General features: G+C 38.1%; 1 long non-coding RNA gene across 1 annotated transcript in view; it reads right to left on the bottom strand.

Annotated features, from left to right (window-relative positions):
- Positions 1 to 26,008, bottom strand: part of LOC148055692 (uncharacterized) — a 175,342-nt gene that overhangs the window by 30,562 nt on the left and 118,772 nt on the right. Inside the window, exon 6 of the long non-coding RNA XR_015704633.1 lies at positions 7,232 to 7,297. This is a non-coding gene — a long non-coding RNA (uncharacterized LOC148055692). The remainder of the gene's footprint in view (positions 1 to 7,231; positions 7,298 to 26,008) is intronic.

Below are 26,008 nucleotides of genomic sequence, written 5' to 3'. Positions count from 1 at the left end.
ACAGGCTTGTTCTTACTGTTTCTAGAAGTAGCATGAAAGAAGAGGTGGAGGGAACAAAACAAAATAAGTATTTGCCTGAAATTTCCATATAGATGATATCATTTACAATAAAATACAGCTGAAATATCCACAAGCCTTGTACAAAATTAAACTACCAAAAAGATCACTCTGATGTAAGTATTTTTACTACATGAGAAAAGACAAAGCTGAAACAATTTATTGCTTCTGTGCTATGTAATTCAAAAGCATTAGCTTTTCAATCTTGTATTTAACTGTGCTATAAAAGCAATATTCACATTTAAACAGGGCCTGCCAGACGTATTTCATTTTAGTTTCATTAAAAATTCCAGAAGCTGCTCTTAATAGATAAATGAATGTCATATGAAACCACATCCAAAAAATCTGAAAAATTTCAAGTGCACTTCTATTCCAACTTTATCAGTTAAGCAACCTATTACAGGTCTCTTGCTGAAGAGTTTCAATAAACAAATTTTAGAGATTACTAAGGGCTGTTTGTCATTTTATAAGGGCAGATTTGCAAGCAACACCTTTTCTAGGATTGCTTTTAAATATTTTACCACATTTTTTACCTAAAAATCTCTAAAGAACTTCAACTAATTTGAAGACAAGAGGAAGTTAAATGAAGCATGAGTCCAAGTGAAACTCAGCATCTTCTTTTGTTGAAGTGGAATGACAAAACCAGAAAGTACATTGGCTACAGAGAAAAAGGTATTTTATAATGACCTTCAACTTTCATAATGTAAATCTACAGGATTATTTGTAACGGCTTAAAATACGCCATATTAACTACATTGACCTATATTCACTCTCCTATATTAACTACATTGACCTATATTCACTCTCCTATTTTTTACTGTTCTGTGCTATTTCAACAGCACAAAATTACTAAAAACTTGCTTTACCTACTCTGGTAAACTAGATTAATGGCAGTTTTATTCCACGAAAAGGTCTCAAAATGGCTGGGCCCAAAACACCCAAGCTCTGTTAGTGAACCCGACCCACAGTTATTAACTCAGAAATGTCCCTTTAACTCTGTTTTCTTTGGACATGCCTCTGGACCCAGGCACTGTGGGCTGCAGAAGGAAATCCAGACTCTCCCCAGGCCTCTGAAGCGACTTAGCTCTTAAGACAAACAGGATCTGTCATTAAAGCGGGTTTTCGCCATGCTGTAAGTTTCTGGGTTGGGAACCAGGGTCAAGGCCTTGGATCACGCTTAATCTTTACCAAGGAAATTGTGGCAAGCAACAGGGTGTTGGGCAGGTCACTGTCTCTGCAGCCAGTTCCTCTGTACGACCGAACTTGTGAAACGCTGAGGACCTGTGTCTCCCAAAGAAACCACTGGGAGTTGCAGATCGGTTGGATCTCAAGATGTGTCCCAAAATATCCTAATGGATATTTCTTCTATATGCAAGAAGCAAAGTAAAGGCACAAGGATGGTAACATTGTGGCTTGCTTACAGGAACAAACACTGTTAGATGGGCCCTAGATTGGAACACAACCATGTGTAGCCATGTTACAAAGCGCATGTAAGGAAATCCTACAGAAGCAACACAGCAATATAATGCTGAGTACTATGTGACTGACTAATATTCCGACCGCACTGTTAAGGTAAAAAATGCCAGACTTCACCTAAAACAGACAATATGTTTTATGACTTTAAAATGAAATTGCAGAAGACCTAACTCCATCCAGCTGTTCTTAATAGAGCTTTTTTCCCCTTTTGTTTTTCATTCTCTACCTTAATCCGCTTCAAAATTACCTCACAGTCTCATTCATTTTTGCTCGTAACTTGATAACTCTTACCAAAACAATGTATTGCACATTACAGGGCAAAAAGCCTGTATTAAAGAACAGAGAAAGAAATACAGAAAATGTATATTCATTAAAGCTGGTGACGATGCAATGAAAATTTGCATAGCAACCTGCAACTATGCCTGATAGAATTACAAATTTATCGTGCATTTGAAGGACAGAGGAAACATTCCCACATTTTCTGCATCAGTCATTTCTATTTGGTTCAGATTAGTATAAACAATCCCCCTTATTTTGCAACTAATTGAAGAATTAATATAAAAGGATTGAACACCTGTTGCTCTGTTGGCAGAAAACAGCAATTACAATGTTTCTTTCCAGTGGACTTAAACTACAAAAGAAAAAATTTAAAATAGAAAAGGAAGAAAACATACTGGTGACCAGGGTCCTTTTGAATCCACAGAAGATATTACAGTTTTTATTCAGATTTTGAACAGTCCCTGTTAAGATTCACCAGTTGATAGAGGTCTCCTCTCTATCCACCCATTTAGCCACTGCCCCCTTAAGCATTTTCCATTAGCTTGGAGTAGCTCTGATTCACTCAACCTCCTCTCTCCTCTTTCCCACACACCTTAAGACAGGCTTAAAATCCATTGTACATCCACCTAACTGTCATGCAGATCCTCTTTACCAATTTCCTGTTACAGACATTAATCACTGAAAATAAATGCTATTAAAAGAGATACTAAATCCATTTTCATCTCCTCTTTTTATTCCTTTTCTAGGAAAGTGGTTAGGCAAGCCTTGAGCCGAGGTAGAAAGAGTCAAACATAGGGACCTGTAAGCAAGTGATTTTTTGAACAGGCGGAACTGAAAGGAAAACAATAACCAAAACACAAGCAAGCATCAAATCCACTTAAAATAAACATGCTTAGCTTTCCTTGCTGATGCAAAACCTAAAACAATTGAACGTTGGAAATGTCAAATATTTTGTTATGGTCACCTGCAATAAGAGTAAAGCAAGAAGTGCAGGGGTTCAAAATACCCTGGAGAAAGACCTATTTGCTGTTAACTTGGGAGCTCTAGGACCGCAGCCCTCACCTCCACGTGGGACAGCCATGTTCCACCCTCTCCTCAGCCCACAGGAGTCTGGCATGCCCACGGCTGCCATCCGTGGTATCCCCCTGAACACAGCACCACAGAGGCATGGCTCAGCCCTTTTCCTTTATATCAACAAACCTTAAAACATTTTCTGGCAAAATTATCACTATTACTAATTATAAATTATTAAGTTCTACTCCTTTTCACTTTTTATGGAAAAGTATGTGTAAACAGACAGTATCAGTTTTCCCCAACTATTTTGGAATGAGCATCACTGTCTGGTCCAGATTCTCCTACTTCGGCAGTAACGCCTTCCATCACACTGAGAAGACCTCATTTTCGGAAGCAGGCCTCACTTAAAAAATCATGATGGATATACAGGCACAGTCCTTTTCCTTCTCATTTCATAGCTGTTTCTGGGAATGGCTAAACTGTGAAATTTTTTTCTCTGTTTGATAAGATACCTGCTTATGGGATGTACACATCTCAAGGGATTTTTTTCTTTTTCCAAGATAAGGAAGACTGAAAACCAGCATGAGATGGGAATGCACAACTTGGGGCATAAACCTCCACAAGCACGCCTTCATCTCCCTATTCAGATTGGGATCAAATGCACATTATTTTGCCTTGGTGCATTCTGGTATTGCTTTTTAAAAAAAGGCGTGCCAGACTTACAGGCGACGCAGGGGCTGAGGAAGGCTAATTCTATCCATGGCACCCGACCCGCACGGGTGCAGACACCCAGCGCTGGGACCTGCCACTGCCAGCGGTGCCCAATGTTTTGGGAAACACTCGCATAAGGAATGTGACTTCTCCAAGTCCTCCTGAGTTAGGAAGATGTGTCAGAACTTCAGTTGAGGCCAAAAATGACAAGGGCATTGTGGATCAGGGTCAGGCTGACACGCTGTGTAAGGAGACAGATGCTGAGACCCCAGAGCGGGATTAGGCTGAGCGGCATGTGAATCACGACACGGTGGAAACACAGGTGGGCCTGGAGGTCATTTGGATCTGTGTTCATAACACTGAGTTGTGCAGGCACAAAGAAAGAATATCGTAAATCCAATGAAGATCGGGATCAACTTGCAACACTGCTCGCCACTATCCAAGCAGCAGTGTGCAATATTTTGGAAAGTGTTATAAAGACAGAAAAATTTGTTCTTTTCCCTTTAAAAAGAATGTGCAACTATATAACAGCAGCAATGAAAATCAACGTGTAGGATAAGTTATTTCCATGAAGAAAGAATAAAGCGTTAAATACTTGATATTTTTCTGAATTTATAAATCAAAATAAACTTTTAAAGCTTTCCTGTTAATGGAATTAAAATCATCATCAGTCTTTCCTTAAGTGTCTGCAGTACGTAGTCACAGTCCATTAAGACAACATGTTAGCATTGTTCATAACAGGATGTAAATGAAATAATCAAGTAATCAGGACTATTTCAACATCAATAAAGCCTCAGAGTGATTATTATGTACAGCCATGACACAATACCTTTTTGCATACTTTCCCTGATCAGATTAAAGTGGTGATGAATTCCTCGATGGCTCAAGTGTGCTCCAAGGAAAGCTAGAAGGTTGTACAGTTAACTCCCAGGGTGTAACTCTAAACCATACAACCTACTACCTCAACCCGGATGCACACAGCTTCCGACGGTGACCATAAAGTCTTCTTCACTTCTTCAGCCTTTCTTTGGAATGTGACAGCAGCCATAGGCTTACATATTTCCCATGGGGGTAGGCTTTCAACTTCAGTTATCCCCCACTTTTCAGACAATAAGGCATATTCTTAGATTTTTCTACTGCAGAGGTAGAATTTCTGTTCTATCCTGTTTACATATGTATAAAGATATATACATGTGTGTTTTATTTGGATATATATACACATAACATATTTGATAAGAATGATGCCAGTCCAGCTACATTTCTGGAAAGAAATGACCATTTGGTCTTATTTTACAATAAAAATAGAATATGAATCTCTTCTTGTTTTTTTCTACATTTTTTTTTAATGTAAAACCATGTAATGGTATATTTAATAAAGCCAGCAAATGGTATATCCTACTCTCCCTCATTGCAAACCCTACAATTCCCTCACATCTCTTTGTAAATTTTAATAAGGTATTAAGCCAAAGGTGCTTAAAGCAACCAATAAAAGAACAAATCACTTAATCAAGTTTGAAGACAAGGCAATGGACAAGAGAAGCATTCCAAAAACAATATATAGTTTTGTACACTCACTTGGGCTTGTTGTCAAATACCACTGCATTGCTTGCTACATAAACTTTTGCCAGATCACCATACTGACACAGACCCATAGAAGCGAGCTTGTGCAGTGCGTTTCAACACAAGATCGGATCTACGGGTTTATGCCAATTGGCATCGTTGATTAGCATTTTCCTTTTAAAGTGAGACGCAGAAGACTTTAAACAAACAAACATACGAAGCAATGTAAGAACGAGTATTTAAGAGTAAACATATCACCATCTATTGCAAAGAAGGCTACTTGAAACCTAACTGCATAAATGGTGGATGCAGCAAACAAGCCAAAGACTTGTAACTAGTTTGTTTTTTGAAAAAGGAAGAAAACCCACTTTTTTTTAGAGATTGACGGCACAACGTTGTTTTGTCTTCAGCAGGCATTAACGTCCTTTTGCACACACTTTGCCTTACCGATGAACTCTCAACTCCCAACAACTTGCATCTGACTAGAGCATGCACACAGCAGGCAAGACTGGAATCCATAATTGGACGTGACATAGAAGTGAACAATACAGGTTTGTCCTTTGTGTCTGAGCTCATATCATGTACTACAACTCAAAACAAAAATCACTCCACCAAATCTGAAAAGCAATGAGGCACACTGGAGTGCCGCTCCCATACAACATTATAAAGACTGCTTAGCTATTTCTTCATATTACAGGGCATCTAAGTACTGCTCGACAATAACTTGTTGATTAAACAACGCCTATTAATCAAAGCAAAGAAGTTAATTTGTATATTTTATTCACTAATCCTCCCATCAATGCTATTCCCTAATAATAAGAATTCAAGCAGAAACACAATCTTGCAAAACTTCGGGGTTAACTCCTACAACAAATACTTTCTTGTGACTGGCAAGCAGTACGATACAAATTATCACACACCGAATGCAGGATGTCCTACGCAACAGACTGAAAACAGGTCCTTTGAGGCAATAACCAGTAATTCAGAAAGGTGAGACACAGATACGGTTTTATAACTCACATATTCTAAAGGAAGGCATTGATAAATAGTGCATGTTTAAGCATAGTATCTGACACATCAGAATAACTTGTAACAATATAGCCACAAATGCATTTGTAAAATACAGGCATAAGAAGCAGGTATAATTTTAAAACCAGGTGCTATAGAAAGGTCTCTTATGATTTTAGCAGGTTACTGAAACCTGTATCTGAATAAGATTTTAATGCCTTCCTTCCACTAGTTCCCACTGAAGGCCTAATCCTGCCATCGCTAGTCAGGCAAAAAACCTTTCAAGAGAACGAGTGCTGCCAATAACAAAGTTTTTTAATCAGGGCAATGCTTCATTTTCTTGCAGACTGCAACATGTATTTCTAGTTCAGTAATGACAGCTGAACATTTGTAAATGACCTTTTTTTTCCTTTTTTTTAATTTAGTGGATTAAATCTTGCACGTTCAAGCATACCCTTTTGCATTTTAAAATAATGTTAATTTATTTTCTAGAACAGTCTGTTTTAAACCTGCTTTCACTTTATATAGAACACTTCAACATTCAGAAGGAATAATATTTTTATAATTGTTTTCTGCTGACAATGAGCAGAGAGAATATGTAAGTCAAGCACTCAAACTAGAATAGTTATCCTAGTATCAGAAATAAGAATGCAGACTGCATATATAATTTAATGAATGATTGTAATAAGTACTATAAAATTGCTTCTCTGATTTTCTTTTTTATTTTTTGTGAATAGAAGAGATACTCCACATTTCAAAAATAATTGGTCACTGCATTATAGTTATATACTAGCAAATAGATATATGTACTATACATATACTAGTAATATCAATATACTAGTAAATATATATGTGTTATATATTTGCTAGGCATAACAAAAGAACAAATTATGTATTGATCTTTCAATTCATTCTAAAGCTTCATGGAAACATACGGTATAAAGGCTACCCAAACTGCAATACTCCCAACACAAAGTAATCAGAATAAAAGTTTAATACACATCTCTGAAATTTCATTTGTAGGCTCTCTTAAGGAAAGAAATTCTTTTAAAGCTAACCTGCTTCATGTTCTTGCCATTAACTTTATTTTTTAACAAAAAAAAAAAAATTAAGATCACTGCATTACCTTTGCTGAATTCTGGTATAATTAACTTCTTCAGTTTCCTTTTCAATTTTAATTTTTTTTCTTTCACTAAAACAAAAACAAAGTGAGAGAAAGATTTTGAAATATCTTTTTTATGTAAAGTGTTTTCAGAACAACATGAAACATACACAAAATTAGTAATTATGCTTTTAAGATATAAAACCAACACGTTGCTGATGCCTCTCTCAGGGCCATGGGAAGACATGCTGTGAACACACACACTTTGGCAAAGGGACTATTTCATTTAGTATTTCCTAGTCTTTTTTCACCCCACAAATATTTTATTTTTATTAGGAATTCCAGAAGGGAAGGAACACGCTTAACAAAAATAAATAGTTTTTATCAAATAGTGCATACGACGAGGTAATTCGGTACGGAACTTCATAAAAATACTGGGATAAACTAAATGGCTTAAATCAGGCAATGTCTGCAAAACTTTACGAAAAAAAAAGAAAAAGATGTGATTACTATGACCAGATATAGAAATTTTAAAAGTTCTTTTAAGCTAATGCAAGCCTTGGTTTCTCAACGGACTTAGGTACTAATGACATACGTAATTATTCTAAAAAAACTACTGGGGAGGGCAGTATCACTATAAATCTAAGAAACACTTTCTGGTACAAAATGGGTGAATGGAGGTATATATGTCATATACATAAAGTCTCCATTCAGCAATTTCCCAGAATTCATTGCAGAACAACAAAAATATAAGGTAGCAAAATTAGCATATAATCTTAGAACTTACTGTCTAATCAGTAACGTATAAAATGTGAAGCATGCATTAAAACAATTCTATTTTGTAAAGTCATGATATATTTATAAAGCTTTTTATTAGACAAACACCTATCGTGAACATTTTGAAAAAAAATCAGAGCTTCTAATGAAAAAGACACTGTAAGTTTCAAAGTAATTTCTAGCTGAGGACATCTGTATTTTTAACATAAATTAAAAAGGCTAGGAAAATATTAAAAAACCCCTCCAAAATACATAAAACACCGATTTGGCTGAGCTTTTCAAAATCTGTCAGTCAGAATGAATTTTGTTACACACTCTTCTAATTGCCTAGTAATACGTTACAACAGACAGACAAATGCTTTAAGAAAAAGGCTCTACTAAAGCGTCATATGCTCAAAACTTACTTTAACTCTGCATGCACTTATCACAAACATTCGGAATGGATATCTTAAATACTGTTTTCAGCTATTCCTGGACAAGTGCTGCTTTACCGAACATCTTAAAATAGTCGCTGTTACTAGCTGCAAACCAGGCTTACTTCATTAATGTCCCAATAATGTGCCTTTTATTCCAGTGCTTATTACACTGATTTCTTTGTAATGGATTTAGATACAAATTGTAAGAAACTCATATATGAATTAACTCAATAATAACTAACATACTGGCTACCAGAGCGATCCTTTCCTACAGTTTAACACGTTTTTTTTTTTTTCTCTTTGCCTCTTTAGAAACTGAAAGCATGAGTCACACTATAAAAAAAGAATTTACTTTCCTTAGCAACCAGATCTAAATACCCACAACTTTCTTAGAGATAACCAAAGCTTAGACTGAATAAATGTAACATTAAGGTCTTTGCATAACTCCGGTGCTTAGCTAAGACAAAATGTGCCTAACCACTTATTTCTATAGACCCTCAATTTTTTGTTTACTTTCTATTTTTAGCAGTATTAGATCAAACACACCCCCAAAAAGTTAGTTTTAAAAAGTGTGAACAGCTGACTACGTTAAAATTAATACACAAGGACTCAGTTTCAAAACAACATGTTTAAAACGGCTTAAAAAAAAGAAAAAGAGGAAAAAAAGAAAAAGAAGTTATACCTGATATGAAAGGTACGTTTTCACCCAGTGCCAAATACTGCTATATGAGCAATAGTGAAAAAAACAAACAAACAAAAAATTCATTCCTTCTTTCTTTTTTTTGTTTTTTACTAAAAGAATCAATCTCCTAGGCTCATTTTGTTACACTGTTTTAAGAAGCACTAACACATCCTGATGTCTCTGTAGTGAAACATGCCAGATTTTTTTTTTTTTTGGAAGCAGGAGAGTCACTTTTTTTTTTTCTGCACTCTTGTATGTAGGACAAACTCAGATTTGTTTCTTCTTCTTAGGGCTCCTGTTCTTTCTCGGAAGAAGACCAGGATGCCTGTCTTCTCTCTCTCTCGCTCTTCTCGGAATTCCAGGCACAAAGCACTGCGCAAAAGCTGCACCAATCCTTGCCGCAACTGCCTGCACAGGACTAGAGGTGGGGAAGAGACCAGAAAATTCACCTCGCCCCTGCGCCGGTTTTATAAATGGGGATTGCACAAATCTGCCGGAGCAAAGGGGTGAAAAGGCAGGGTGCCAGTTTGCTACACTATGCTGCAATGATCTCATGTTCAATGCTGTCACCCCGTTTGCCCAGTTCAAACGCCTGTTCATTAAACAGGAGGAAGGAAAAAAAAAAATCAAAACAAAAAACAGAAAAATAAAAACCAACTTTTATCCTTCAGACACTCAGGAGGGCTCTTCTAAACTACAGATCAGCAATAAAAAAATAAAACAGGTAGTTTTAAAATGCAGTTATGAAGTATAAATATTCTGCTTATATTTTCTTTCTTTCTTTTTTCTATTTGGAGATAAGAAGCAGAATTTATCAGGCGTGAAAGGGACAGCCTCCTGGTGGTGTGCCAAAAAAGCCAGAATAAAGGCAAAGTTGTGCTTCAAAGCTCAATCGCTTGCTGAGTCTGGCTAAAGTCAAGTATTAAGATCCACCATTTTCTGAGCCATGTAAGAAAAGAGGAAAAAAGTCAGAACGGGCGCTGCTTTCCAAGTCTCTGTTGGCACCATCACAAAATCTCAGCCGTAAGGTCACATGATGCTCTGCCAAATGTGGAGTGCATTCCCATAAACCATTCTGCTGATACTGCGAAGGCAGCTATTGTCTAGTTTATACCCAAAGTTCAGCCCACTCTTCATTGAATTAGCTGAAAAACGCATCACCTTTGGGGGTTGGGAGCCATGGAAACGTCTACCTGGCAGGCTGCCCACTTTTTCTGCCCATCAGCCAGAGATGGAATTGTGCTGCCTAATGTAATGATGACTAGGAATGTGAAGAGTCGTCCAAAGTGAATCTGATTCTTGCAAAGCCTGCTTCATTTGCACAGCAAACTCTGGCTTCTTGTCGTTAAAAAGGCGAGGGGGGGAGGAAAAAAAAAGTGCCTCTCTCCTAAATGTAGCAATTAAAGGTCTAGTAAACATGCCTAGTCTGCAACTTTCCTTCATAACATACTGAAATGGTTCTCAAAATAAAGGACTTGGTATAACACAAGTTTTCTGATTTAAAGCAGCACTGACTTTTCCCCGAGTTAATGTGGCATCCCCTGGACATTTTTGCTCCCGGGGTGGGGGGGGGTGGGGGGGGGGAAGTACACAGCAGATCTCTCATCTCTTCTTTTTACCTGTCTTTATTACCTCCTGATTTTATCTAGCACAAATTATACATGTGTGTGGCAATACCCACTAGTAACAGTGGGGATGCAATATTGCTGCAGTCCCCCTCAAAGCAGTCTCCTGAGAAAGCTGGTTGTGTTTCCAGCAGCACAAACCCCTTCATCTGAGCCCTCTGATCTTCACTAGTGAGTAGGACAGCTGGTCTGCAAGTTTGCAGACCAGCACATTTGAGACCAGTCAGCACCCTCCCTTCTCCAAAATGCATTTAATCTGGATTTCGTGAAAAGAGATGCAATCAGGCAGAATTTATAAGACACAAGTTACTAAATAGACTAAGTAGTAGATATAACTCTCCTGCTACAGACCTGAAATTTTGATTTCGCCCATCTATTGTTCTAAAGTAAAATGTCACGTAAAATGTCACTTCCAAATGAAAATACCACGTAACCTACTGAGCAACAACACATGCCCTCCCAGCACCTAAAAACCTTGTACAGAAGAATTTATCCTGGAGCTCAGCGGTGTGAACAAATGAACAAAAATCCACTCACTGTTTCTACACCATGAAGCTTAATAGCTACTGCGAAAGAAACGTTAAATATGTGGTAATTTCTCTGATCCTCCTATTAATAAAAACGGAGCCATGGGAGGAGCCTCTCTACCTATTAGCATCTGTACAAATGCTCCCGCGAAGAGGAGGTTGCATGCTAAAGAGCTTACAGCTAAAATCTGGTAAGGAAGGGCAAACAAAGTGGGAGACAACAGGCTAGAAACTCCAGCAAGAGGACAGGAAAAACCGTTCCCAGGGACACTGCAGGCAGTAACTCTCCAGCTCGGCTACTTTTATGTTTTGTTTTACAGTTCTTTCCAGTTTCACTTTATTTACCTGGAGGAAATTGAAGGTTCATTACCGAAGGAAGGAAGTGTGAGAACGGAGGCTTTGAAGTGGAGGAAGACAGTTACGATGGCAGCGCAGCCCACCAGCCGAAGGGCTGCGGGGGTTGGCTGCACCCCCGGTTGGCACTGGGGCAGTGCAGGCGGCAGGCGGGCAGTGTGGGGCAGCCCCTGCCTTGCTCCTGGTGCACCCCAGAGGCCTGTACCCGGGTTTTGGGGAGGGCAGGTGTGGCTGGAAGGAGGAGAGCTCTCGGAGCAGCCTCTCTGGATGACAAAGGGCGATGCCGGTGGGGCCTAGAGAACCGGGAGAAGGAGCAGCCACCATGGGCCAGCAGCGGCGAGGGGCTGGGAGGAGGTGCTGGGTACAACATCAGGGGACGGAAGCAACCCTGCTCTGGCTGCTGAGCCAGCGCACCTGGGATCGGCCCCGCTCCGGTCAACTGGTGGGAGCTGTCTGACAGAAAAGAAACTTGCTACGGCCCCAGTAAATCAGTCCATGGCTTAGTTCCTCTCTTTTCCAGATTTGGAGCTTTTCAAGGACCAGCAGCCAGAGGAAAGGCTTCCGATGCAGCGACATGGTGTAAGCTCTCTACATGGTCTTTCAGAAGGAAATGCCATGTGCATGGTTTTGAATCCAGAGACCCTTTTCTTTTCCCTGTGAGCTAAAGATGGCTGCCTAGGTGCCACCAGTAAGTGGAAATGCTGCTTGTCACTCCGGCCGCTTGCCACAATAGTCCCATGGCTTGGACCACAGGGATTACACTGACTTCCAGGGACCACAAGCAAACTCTGTGTGCCGTTACGCCTCAGCCATAAAAATGGCACGTGGGTGGATTCTCCCATAAAGATCTTTGAGATTATTTAAATTAATTTCTCCAGGCTCATGAAACTCAGAAAGAGAATTCAAATGTCTTTGATTAACAACTATATAGAAACAGAAACTTGAGATTCGATTTTTATCATTTTAGTAGTTTACTTATTGATCTGAGTCAACAGTTCAAAACAGATTTTTCTTTTTGTTTTCTAGCAGGGCACGTGGGACTCAAGCTCAGTTCATTCTGCCCTATGTTTTACCATTAACCATAAAACTGTTTAGGCCACAACACATCAGTGTCTTCAAAGGAACCACTCACAAGGGTGCAACCTACAAATCCAGGTGCATTTTGAACTATGGTGAAAAATAACGCTTTCATTAGAATTGAGTAGAAACTTCCACCTAAACAATGAATGCATATCCTGTCCAAATTTACTACTGTTACTATCAGTGATGGTATGTGAAAAGGACAAGGGGACAGCCTGACTTTCAGATGTCAGAAGGGTGTTTGCCACTAATTACAAATAATAGGCAGTCTGAGCTGGGCGAATCTGAGCAGCAGCTTTTGAGGGACGACAGGCACAGAATCCTACACAGTCTTTTTTATTTTCCTGTGTGGAAAAACACTTCAACATGTGGCTAGCCCTCAATAACGAGTATTCACTTCACCAATATTCCAGAAGGATGTTAAAAAGCTGTTAAAAAAATCACTTGCATATGTGCCCGGCAACAATTAGAGATGTGGATGAATCTCAGAGTGCTTTGCCTATGAACTAATACAAGGGCGACACAAAGGGAACCAAAAAGACATATCTGCGGGAGCGCCTGGCCCGGTTCATCCGCAGCTGGAGGAGGCAGGGAGGCCGGGCGGAGGGAGGCTGCTGCAGGACCGACCTCTCCACCAGAGAAGAGGGCACCGACCCTTCCTCCACCCAGGAGGCAGGAAGGGGAAGGCAAAGAGGACAGGGAACCTGGGCTGGGCCGAGGGTTTCTGCTCAGAGCCAAGTATGGTTTCTGTGTCTGTGCTCAGCTCCCACAGGACAACTGGAACCTCAACCTTCTTAGCTTAATGGGCAGTTTGCAAACTAACTGGAAAGGAAATATCAGAGCCTTCCCTGGGCAACAGCAACCCGCACAAGACATGAGAGAAAAGCTGAGAGAGAATGGGAAAGAAATACAACAACACTCTTGGAGTGAAGGGAGAGGGAGCGAGGGAGGAAGGGAATCTCTGCTCTTTCACAGGGCTGTTCTTGAACACAAAAACAAAGCTAGCAAGTATGCTACTGTAGTTACTACAAGTTAAAAACTGAAAACACACAAAGTGAAGAGGACATGCGAGTGCTGGATATATTACACGTTACTGGATAACTTTAATGCACTGTACTGTATGGCATAACACTTTACAATAAAATGGTCTTTCTCTGCAGACCACATTCTCAAAGGCCCTAATATATAGAGGTAACAAAAATTATTTGCAAAATGCATGCAAATGAAAAGTTATCATCTGCTTGTTACTTTCATTTTATCTTCAAATGGCACTGTGCCTTCTCTTTTTTTTCTGCCTTAAGGTTAACAGCACCAAATTAAGAGACTTAAGCAAGATGCTCTATGGTAAGAGCCAGAGATGTCATTCATCATAAATTTAACTGTAATTTTCCCCTTTCTGAAATTTTCATGAACAATCTTGTTTTAGGTTCCTTCTCCTCTAAATTTTTCACTGTGTTATCTGCAACCTGTTTAACTTTTGGCCACTTTGGCTGTATGGCTGGGTACCTGAACTTCACAACCTTCTTTCTGCTTTGCTACCGGAGAAAGAAAATCTTTAAAAATAAATAGCAACAAAAACTGACTAATGCACAGCCAATACTCTTGTTCACACAAGAAAAGCCTTCTTCACAGATGTTTTAAGAAGATCAGCTATTCCCTTAAGAGTGCAGATATTCATAAATAGCAAAGGGTGAAAATATAATTAATTGAAACAGCTACTGAAAATTCAGATGAGCCTCTTCCAGTAACTATTCCACAGTATAAAGAAATCACCCACTGCAAACAGGAGTCACCCTTCTGTTCTTCACCGGGAAGCGCAGTTGTGGCAGAATAAGCAGCATGTCTGCAGTGCCAGAGGAGGGCTGGTTCTGAGAGGAGCCCAGAGCGAGGCCCAAGCAAAAGCCAGGCTCTATCGATATTCCCTGTTTCTTAAAAAAAACTTAGGCTTTTATGGGTGATCATTCAGGCACAAAAAGATACGGCACCTTCTCCACAAACAACGAGACAGCACCCTCAGACAGGTAAAAATGCTGTGGTGTTATAATATGTCAAACCAAACCTGATGATAGGACGAGCTTTGCCACAGACATTTCCTTCAACATACTTATTTCAGCCCCCTTATTTGTTTCCGCTGTAACTCCAGAAACATTAAATAAGTTCAGAGCAAGAGGTACCACATTCAATCCCCTCACATACAGCACGTCTTAGACAGAGAAAAACACTTGTTACATTCTCTGTACCTCATTTGTCTCTTGCAGGTCTAACTGCAAATACAACTGAGCATTATCATCACCATTCATCAGATGAAAAAGTCTGAAGGATCTGTTTTTCCCCAAATTTAAAAGCTTTGAGCACGTCACTCTTTGAAATGCCTAAGTAGCATGGCAGTTAGATGTTTTTTTCCAGTTCTAGAGCCAAAGGTACAAGAGATTAACTTCTTTTCATAAACAATTTATCATTACTGTATAAAGTGCAGAATACCTGACATTGCTCAGTGTTAAGTACACTGCACGGAGTCATAAATACTACCTTGAATTAGATAATTTCTGAATACTACCTACACAGTTTGCACCAACTTCACCACTACCTGTGAAAACTAAAATCTGAAGATACCTTGACCTAGTTCCTGGTCACTAGAGTAGGAGGACAGTAAACACAGAGAATTAGGTAGCAAAGAGAGTAAACAACAAATAAGTCCTTACACGCCTTCTACTTGTGATAAATAAAGCAATGTCAACTTCTTTCCCTAACACCTCTTCAAGACAAGGACAAGTATAGCCAGAATTGACGCCAGAAACTGTTTTTTTTTAATTCCTGATTTAGCAGCATGCTTACTGCCTAGACCTGCCCCAGTGTAACTCCCATCCCAATGCTCCCCTTCAAAAACTGCTGCAGTTTTCCCCTTCAAAAACTTAGCTGAGTTGCATGCCTACGTACGGGGAACACCTTCAGAACAGCGATCCTCTCCCAAGCTTCAGAGTGAAAAATCCTCAGGGGTCTGGGATCGCACAGACGTAACTCAGCAGAAAGCCCAGATGGCTTCCTGTTGCCTACTGTCCAGCAGGTTGTGCAGCAAGGGTCCTCCAGGGCCACTTATTTTTCCTAGGACTCATTCTTGACCTGAATATAAACTGGGAATAAAAAGGATACCGCAAGGGCGTTCTTCATACCATTGATTTCTCAATCAGTGATAAACAGTTTTTAAGTTTTTACAGCACACCTTTCCCACATGACCCTGTATGAATCCTGGCTGCTCAGAAATTAAAATCTTATGCAATGTTATTTAAGAGGAGCATTTTGCTTAGCTGCTTTGACCCAAAAGTAGCCTTCAGTATAACGTGCTGTGTGTCACCTATCCCCCGGCTGCTATAACAGACTAGTCTCACACCTCGATATGGCACAGTGCACTGCTCATGGCCAAAGAGAGAAAATAAGTATTTTTGAAACATTCTTAATTATTTCAGGAAGGAAGTTACATACGTCTTTAGGTCCTTATATTCCCACAAATCTGGACAGTACTTTCCAAAACGTCAGAATGTTTTGCAGGCAGGTATATATGTACACATATCCAAACACACCCCACACATTTTGGTAAATTAATTACAAAAAAATGGGGCCTGTGCACTCACTTTGCTGGGTTACATTCTTAGCAAGTTGAGTTCTGTTAGCCACAAAAAAACCACCTGGTCAGGTCATAACACTAAGTTGAAAAGAAAGAACATGTGCATTATAGCCCAATGTAAGGTGTGTTTTCGATTCAGCCCACTAAAGTATCAATTAGTTTTGAAGCAAAAATGATTAAAACTGGATAAGAAACAGTATTCTATATCCCACTTTTCAATTTCCCTACTGTGAATTTTTAAGTCTGCAAAACAATCTCACTCCAAACAGCACAAACCTTCAAATCTAGATTTTTAAGTGCTTTTATATTGAAGCAATTAACACTTTGTACATTAAAATGGTTTAAATATTCATTCTAGATTTTGACTTCTTCAACATTTTTAGTACAAATGGCTACTTTTCCAATTTTTTTTAGTTTGAATTGGCATAATTTCAAGAGCAAAACCTACACTTCAAAATAATCAACATCCTCAGATAACCTGAACAACATAGGGACGGAGGCAGAGGAGATCAAAGGCATGGGGCCTTCTCGGAAGATTGAGCAGGCTATGAGTGATCAAAGGCAGGGGAGAGAGGACTCTGGATCTTAACTCCTGCTTCCACTATACATGTATAATTTACAGGTTATTGAATTGTGGGGAGGGGAACTATTTATACATTAAATATAGGTTACAGGCCTGAAAAGTTATTTAAGATACAAAAAATGAACTTTGGTTGTTGAAAATGTCTAGGCAGGATCTTTCACAATGTACTTTTCCAATATTTTTCTTCCAAAAGGAAATGGTGCTAATGCAAGCAGTTTTCTTTTCAATGAATCGACATTTTGTGACAAAATCAAACAAACAAAAAGGCACACTGTGACGGGCTGGTGTCATCACAGAAGAGATATTGTGGTGTTTGGAAGCAATAACTCACAGAAATAATGGAAAACTCATGTTCTGAGTAAAGCGCTACTAATTACATTAGCTTGCTTTCCAGAAGATTTAGAGCATGCATAACTCAAAATCTTTATCAAATTACAGTTCTACACTATCTATGTGAAACTCACATTGCGCAATTATAGTAGGCCATTTCTTTAGTTTTTGTCCTACACATTTTGGTAATAATCCTGTGTACAGCCAGACTTCCTTCCATGAGACTTTTCACAGCTTACCAGCACGGGCACTCAGCTCAGCCCTGAGACGAGCTTTCATGCAATCGGTTTAGTATCTTAGCTACCAGATCCTTGGTTACTTGGTCATTATTCATTTTTATCAGAGTTAAGTTCTGCACTGGGGAAAACATTTGCAATTAAAATTTTCCTAAAAAGACAGAATTCTCGCCCCAAAGTTTCGATATGGCAAATCAATTAAGAACATTTTCTTAGAAAATCCTCAATAGCTACATAGAAAATAAATACCAAACACTATGTGTACCTATTCAATAAATGAATTCAGCAATGCACAGATTTAGTAACAATACATGAATTCATATGATTCATGACTTAACAGCTCATTGAATTTCATGATATTACATATATCTGCTGCCCCAGTGAATATATAACACTGTGAATTTCATGTTAACATCAAATTGTTTGCTTGATAGGGAGACAGGAGCTGCACCACAGCCAATATTACCATAGTGTAGCTGAAAACACACTTGAGCTTAAGAGATGGTTCTAGTTCACACTTGACAGCCAAAGCTGCAGACTTGGACAAAGGGTGATGTATTACAAATAAGCACAGAATGATTATTGGAGAACCTGAAATATGCTGAACCATTAAACAAAAGCAGATAGCATAGTCTGTTAGTTCCTGGTTTGAAATTCTCAATATTGAATGCCTGAACAACACAAAGGAGATTTCAGAGGACCAACAAGGGTCGTGTACCTAGAAGGTGTTTTTATCTTTCCTAGTAATAAGCAGAAGGCCTTTATTTCTTATTTCAAATTGTGACAAGAGTACTTCAGTCCTGTTCCAACATCTTCCTGGAATTCTGAACTACTAGTAAATGTTTACATAGGCTGTATGGACTTAAGGACATTAAAGGGATTTTACTTTAAATTTTTATAACACCTAGTTCTTTGGGATCAAAGACAAGAATTTGCCTTTTTTTATTACAACAACAATGTGTAAAGCAACCTTTGAACAAGAGTGATCCAATATGAATATAATGCTTTTTGATCAGTACTGGGCACATCCTGGCTTAACAACTAGGAGGCATTAATTGTTGCAGCAGCTCAGAGGTAGAGTATCTACAGAAATGTGCACAGTCTACCTGGAGGGAACTGGTTTGCTTTCCAGAAAGACTTGGTTTTTGAAGAGGGTCAGTTTATAACACTGTTGCAAGACATTCGTAATGAGATACATTCAAAGGGTAGGCAGCTTCAGGGTACGTAAAGGGATGTCTCTGAAGATACTCTCATGCCCTCTTTTTTATATTTCTCCAGCTCTAACAGGGAATTAAAGATTACTAATCATTTAATCTACAAATACGCTACTTTCAATTTGTTAACAGATGGTTCATTCAGCACAACTCCAGTGGACTAGATTTGATTACGTATCTGCTTCTTGAAAAAGTATTTTTCTAAAACACTATGGTAACCAATGCTTGCAGAGCATGAAACCAAGCAACCAGATTTCGGGAATGCATTTCTGGATAGCTTTTATCGAGCAGGACTGAAGCAGAACGCAACATGTAGAAAACAGTCCCCTTAGTTAAAATGCAGTTAAGTTCTGCAAACAGAATCTAGGTGTGTCCTCAAAGGATTAATAACAGCCGTGGGAGTGTGAATTTAAGAGAAATAAACTTTCACAAGGAATGCCAATTTCCTATATGAATTTGAACAATATACACTCGACAGAATGTAATGTTGTGCACAAAGCATGCAGTAACCATGTCCTTAATGCAGTATGTCCAGTGATAAACCTTTTATTTACATGCTCTGGGAGAGGAATGGATCTGTATAACGACTCTAGGCCTTTATCATGCAAACTCTTACACTTATATTCATCCTTACTACAATTAGCCTTCTCACTGAAATTAGGGGAACCGTCCACAACAATATAAGCAAGCATGCAGAACTTTGTTGAGCATGGGAGCCTTGAAAACAAAGCCACCTATAGCAGATGCTGGTTTTAATTATGTAAACATAAAAAACTAGTGCAGTAAAACTCCCGTATTTTATTGAGGTCTTTTGTGATGATCTAAACAGTAACATATAACATTAAGATGAACCAAAACATCCATCAATATGTCATCGTCCACCTCAGATCATTATCTTATGCTGGTATCTACTGACAACTTGTAGCAGTTTCAAATAAATAGCCAAGTGGCCCCTCCTATATATATGTGGGGGACCTCCTAATAAATTACCTCCTTACCTTCCTGGCAAAAAGTTGCTTTCACCATGACTAGTGCCTACTTGTTCCCCTGAATTTCCTCCCCGTTTGTCCACTTTCATCTGTCTTCAATGGTATCAGCAATCTTTCTTGTTCAGGACATACATGGATGTCTCTATGCCTAATGAAGAGCCTGGGATGCCTCAATAACCTAAATAAATAAGCATAAGCACTGCTTTGCTCTCAAAAGCTGTGGCAACATACTAGATGTACCTAATAATGAAAAAGAAAATGAATACAGTATTTTTATACATTGTCAGTCATAACGTAAATCCTACTCACTAAGTATTTATAAACCAGATTTATCATAGGAAATAACATTTTTGCCAAACGACTTTCTACCACAGCACTATTTAATTCAAACCGCCTTTTGTGATTTTCATTCTGAAAACTTTTTTTTGGGGTTGGAGAAAAAGTACGCATCTCAAACTCATTTATAATAAACTATTTAATTTCTTTATTTTGGCAACTTCTGCCAAAAAGTCAGTACTTTTTGAGTTAATGTGACATGACCAAGCCTCCTATTTACTTTTGATATTAGGGAGTTACTTACCAAGAGTAACTCCTGTTCTACAGGTGTATGGCCCATCCTGAGCTACTCTGTAGATACTATAGCGTGTGTGTACTCCCAGACACACATGTAGTCACAGAACCCTTGTGAAAATATTGCTTGGCAGTGAAACTCTCTTGAGTATAGTGTATGACAGAGTAAATGCTTCACCTCTCTCACACCCTTTCTCTCTCTCATGAAGCCCTCGTTGGAATTAGGTTCTGGAGCAGAGGTCATAGGAGAAACTAGTATGGATCTGTGGGTGTTATAAAAAAATCAGAGTTATTTAGCTGATAAATAATCCCCTTTTTTCTGCTTGTGGTATCATCCCCACAGTACTATAAGAAACCACTACCAACAAAATACTCACTTCTGGAGAGGAAGGATAATTGATAAGTTGCTGCAAATTAAGAGCTCTGCTCTTCAAGAAAGCCAATTCTGCTCTGCCAAGTTGCACAATGTAAATCATAAAGTTTGCAAAAATGTTTAGGCAGCAACCATACAAGTTTTAGATAAGGTCATACTGTGAGTCCCTGGAGGTACTATTCACATACGATGCTTAACAACAGAGGCATCTGCCTGTTGGCAATATGTCTGGATGTGAATACCTCATCCACCTATCATCTGAGTCAAGCTGGACCATCCATATTTTTCCCCTAAAAGTTACAAATTGCTTATTTGAACTCTTAAATATCTCATGTCACCCAAAGCAGTAAATAATGCCTATTACAACTAGGAAAATATGTAGCTTTGCCTTTCCAGGATTTGTGAAAACAAGACTATTTGTCATAAACTGATTCAGGTAAAAATCCAGCACAATTTTTATATGATACCTGGGTCCAAATTCAAGCCCTGCATTGTTTTCTGAATTAAAGTATTTAGTAGGATAAACAATGGGATTTTAAATGCTGTGCTCTTTCCAGTTAAAGAAAAAGTTGCAAAATGAAACATTTATTTGCTATTTGATAGAACTGTGTAATGGCCATGAGAAAGACAGTTGCAACATTTACAAAATAACCTGTGACACAAAATGAAAACAATGCAAGGAGATCCTGTTCTCAACATGCTTCAGACCCATTTTTTGCAGATAATGGAATTGTAAGTAGTTAGATATGGATTAAAATTAAATGATAAGAAATTTTTAAGTCTGATATCGATGAAGAATTATCCATTTAATTAGTTGGGCATTTCTTTAACACATACTGTGCACAGATATTTCAAATATATATATTTTTTAAGATTTTCTTCAGAAACTCTTGTTCATTTAAACAGTTACTTTAAAGACAGAATTTTCTTGGACTTTTCTGCAGAAACTGACACAAAAACACATCAGAATTGCAGAGGTTTTTGAAATATCATAAAATTCCTTTTATATTTGATAGAAAGAGTCGCTTCAATTGTATTTGATATTTTTTTACTCCATAGTCTTCTAGCTTGTGTTTGATTCTTTTTAGAGGCCTCTCAGCCCCTGACTGTTTATATATTTTCAGCTTCTTGCTTTTTCCATGTACTGAACACAGTTTTATTTTTTAGCTTAATTGCATTTGCCTATTCTCCCTTTAATACTCACTTTGATTATATTCTGAATGCAGGCTTTCTAGGTATCTCCCCAGCATCGCTTAATGAGAACACAAGGTTGCAGGCTACCCAGGTACCAGCAATCCTTGTTGGTCACGGCAGCATTTATCAAAGGGAGGGTTCTCTAAAACTCCTTCTGCCCTCAGAATAATCTCACAGAAGAGCTATAAAGATACTATATTTTGGAAACTTTGTTCCTTTCCAAATTAAATCTTGGGTTGATTAAAATCCAATAGTCAAAAATTCTGGCCTTTTTAATAGGTTGTTATACCTGTCAGACATTTCTGAACTACTCTTGAAATAGATACCAATCTTCATGGATCAAATGGCAACCCCTTACTAGCCTTAACTTCCAAAAGTCTTTGCAGTGTCAGCCAAGACGTGTAAATGTGTTCTCTTTCACCTAATAATTGGACATCATTTTCATCATTACTGCTCTTTCTTCCTCTTTCATGTAACATTTCCACATGCAGAATTTGTTAACGTTTAAGCAAGTTTTCACAGTTTTCCTCTTTCTCCTTCCCCCAGGTCTACAGGAATCATCATGAAATAGCAGAGTGCTAAGCAACAGATGCTAATCCCATAGTTTAATGCACCACCAGAAAGTAATCAGATATTATGATGATAAGAGCATTATAATAACCTATATGGAATAAAGTATTTTCATTGTTCATTTTTATCTTAGCTCTGAATTTGGATTTCTGTGCTTTGACGGAACTTAGTTCCCAGGAGTACATCTATGATGTGCTATTTAAATGACAGCATGGTTAACACAAATTCTTTTACTCTGTATAATCAAGTCTATTATACTGGTAATATTGTACAACTTTTAGGAATATTTAATTGCCATTCAACCACTTAACCACACAGATACCTACTATTTATTTTAAGATAAGATGTAATTAATCTTCATGTTACTGCTAAAACGTTGTGTGTGAAAAAAAAATTACTCTATAATCCATGTTATCTGTATTTCATCATTTCTCATCACCAAGATGTTTTATTTGGATTAGACCTGTCCACTTGCTCCTTCTTACTTCAGTTTACCTTTTTCTGTTGGAATATAATCTAATCTAAACACTGTATTAATTCTTTTCATTGTTGTCTCTTCAAAATGTCAAATGTCCTCAATTGACAAGTTTTCTATCAATTTTTAACTTCTCCTGATATCAGTCCCTAAAGAGTCCTACTTCCTAACTGGAGTACAAACACGGAAACCTCAGCAGATGTATAATAAAAAACATTTGTATTTTGCTGAATCAAGAGACCAGATGATAAAGTTTTATCATAAGAAATAATCTTTTATCTATATCCTACATGTATATTTCTATTTATTTTTTACATAAATGCAATAATCTTATATAAGTATTTTATAATTGTTTGTAAAAGAATAATTTTAATTGCTTTTATTCAGAATTGTGCTTTTTCCAGTGTAGCTTGTGATATTTTTGTTTTTTGCTAGAGGAATGAGCAGGATCATGAGCAATACATTTGAAACAAATTTGGACGGAGAAACATTAGAAAATGCAATGCTCCATAAAATATATTTTGTTCAGTTTAGAGATAAAATTCAATCATTTCAAGTGCTGAAGAGGATATTAATCCTGCTTAAACTGCAAATGTTAACATACTTAACTATGATGTCGCTAATGATATTTTCATAATGTTGGCATTATGAAATGGCAACAATCTTTTTAAAACAGAAAACAATTACAGCCAACATTTCACATGTATCTAATGATGTAGTTCTTCAGGAAAAGTGGGGAGTGCAGAATGGAAGAGGCAAAAAATGTGCTAGGAAGTATATAACACCAAGGACTAAGGACATATATGGAGCATATGCTTTGCTTCACAGTTCTTCATCACTGATGGTTTTTGTTTGTTTTTAAACTCCTCAGTCCTATTTCTAAATTGTTCTGTATGCCTTTCTTTCTCAGCTCTTTTGCAGGTTGTTCACGGACTGTTAGTATGTATGTATTTATGTATGGACTTCTAGTACATATATAACACGCATTATCCAGAGGAAGAAGAATAACTTAAGAAAGAATATATGGGGGGGGGAAGGATGGAGGGTGCCTTGGAGCAACCCTTCACATTGCAGGACACAGTTTCCTAGGACACGATTTGCTTGGGGGCTTTCAGTTTTTCTCTACAAACCGATGTTTCTTCATGTCTGTCTGGGCTGTCTTGCTTCTGAGACACTTCCTCAACTGAGACTCCCAATGTCTGTGATAGAGAGATGCAAGCGTGCTAGATTGGGCCCATTGAATGTACAGATGCCAGACTTATTGGGAGTGACAATGGAAAATTAATATGTACACACTGCAATTTAAAGGATAATATTATGCAGATATTCCTAAGCATGACACATTAAAAGGTAGTTACATTTTAGACACATCCATTAATATTTTCCCTTGAATATCAAGTAATTCTTCCCACCTGCCATCTCTTCCCTGTTTTCACTTGCTCTGATGGTTAGATGTCATAAAGCTGTCATAACGCTGTGACTAGGCTTTTTGGTTAGTAGAACCTTGCACAATCTTCATTTATATTGTGCTCAACATTTTTAAAACAGATTATACATTTCAAACTGTACCAGAAAGACATATTTTTAATAAGTATTTCTTCCTGTGGGGCAGATTCTGAATTGCTTTTGCTGTTTCTAGCATACAGCACTAGTATGTTTTGCCCCTAAGCAGTACGTAAAAAAAAGGCTTAATGGCTCATACTGAGTCCTGCTTGCACTCCCACTTCAAACTTACATTTATGCATACGATGGTGTCACTCACTTTGGAAAGGAGGTAGTGATTCTAGGTGCTCAGGGTTTGACAGTGGTGATATTTAGCTCACAAGTCACCTAAACCACCATTTTATTAGCACTGTTAAACAAGAACGGTAGATTTCTTCCTCCCTGGAATCTTATCAGCAAGTTAGTTCATACTCCCATAATCACTTGCAGTGCATCTTTTAAACTTTAGCTCTGCTTTTTCATATTTAAAAAAAATAGCCACAGTAATTTAAAAGAAGTGTCAAGTACAGTTAGGCCATACCCTCCCACTCCCCACCCCTGCCTGTCTCACACAGATACATACTTTCTGTTCATCTTAGTTTGTGAATATTTTCAGTTCTTAACACCTGGATTTAAATGCCAGAATTCCGCACTTGACAACTAAGCAAGCAGATGAATTACCAAAGTCTACAGTCACAGTTTTTGTTGAATCTTGGTACCATTTGAAAGTCAATATTTTATTTCTCTGACCAAGGCTGTCCATTAATACCATTGTACCTGTGCCCTTAAGTACTATGATTTCTTTTCCCCCATCTGAAGAAATGACTGAAAAAAAACTTTTTTGAAGAAAGCCTTTGGCAGGTTGGTTTCTTCTTCTTGTTGGTTAGATGGTGCAGAGGCTTGGTAATTTCTTTATAAGGAGGCAGCTACATATTTTGTTTTCAAATCACTGAAGATTTGAAAACGTGCTCCTATTATAACACTAGCCTTGCCTTTTTGGTGAGTAGTAACAGGAAAGTCGTGATCTCTATGAGCATCTCTTAGCTGCAAAGGATAGGAGAGGCACATGAAGATCCACATGTTTACCGTGCTTCATCAAAGAGTTCCCTCCTCTCCCGCCATCCTTCACAAGGCCTGAGCACCACTTGCGAATTCTACCGGTGAAGGTACTTATTCATATGAGTAGTCCCATTATTTTCATAAGTATAAATTAAGATTTTATATTTGTTTTATTGTGAAGTACTGTGTTTTATTCTTCATGTTCTATTCACAGGTACAGAAATCATCATTCTAGGCTACAATTCATGTGCATTCATTTAGACAAATCTTATAAAAACAATTATAGTCTAAAAACACAACATTGACAAAAAGTTTCGAATTAGGAAATCTAGTGGCAGGGAAGGTCCGAAGTGTTACTTGGAAACTTAATAAATTAACCAATAGGCTTGGCTCTAAGCCTGTACTAATAATGCCTGTAGTTTTAAAAAGATTATGCTTCTTATTCAATAGTAGACCAAAAAACCCACAAAGCTGTATGTGTCTGGTCTCATTATCAATGCAAACAAAGTCTCTTCTATTAGATGGTGGCATTTTGGAATTCAGTTTGATGCCCATCTGCAGTGGAAAGCAGGAATTGCATGACAGATCCTGTGAGCCCAGGCTGACAAATACACGATGTTTTTCTTGTACTACATGAGACACC

The sequence above is a fragment of the Nipponia nippon genome, unplaced genomic scaffold, assembly GCF_047370975.1.
Source record: "Nipponia nippon isolate SJK-2023a ecotype South Korea unplaced genomic scaffold, ASM4737097v1 scaffold_2, whole genome shotgun sequence".
NCBI classification, from domain to species: domain Eukaryota; kingdom Metazoa; phylum Chordata; class Aves; order Pelecaniformes; family Threskiornithidae; genus Nipponia; species Nipponia nippon.
This window is presented reverse-complemented; position numbering and strand designations above follow the sequence as displayed.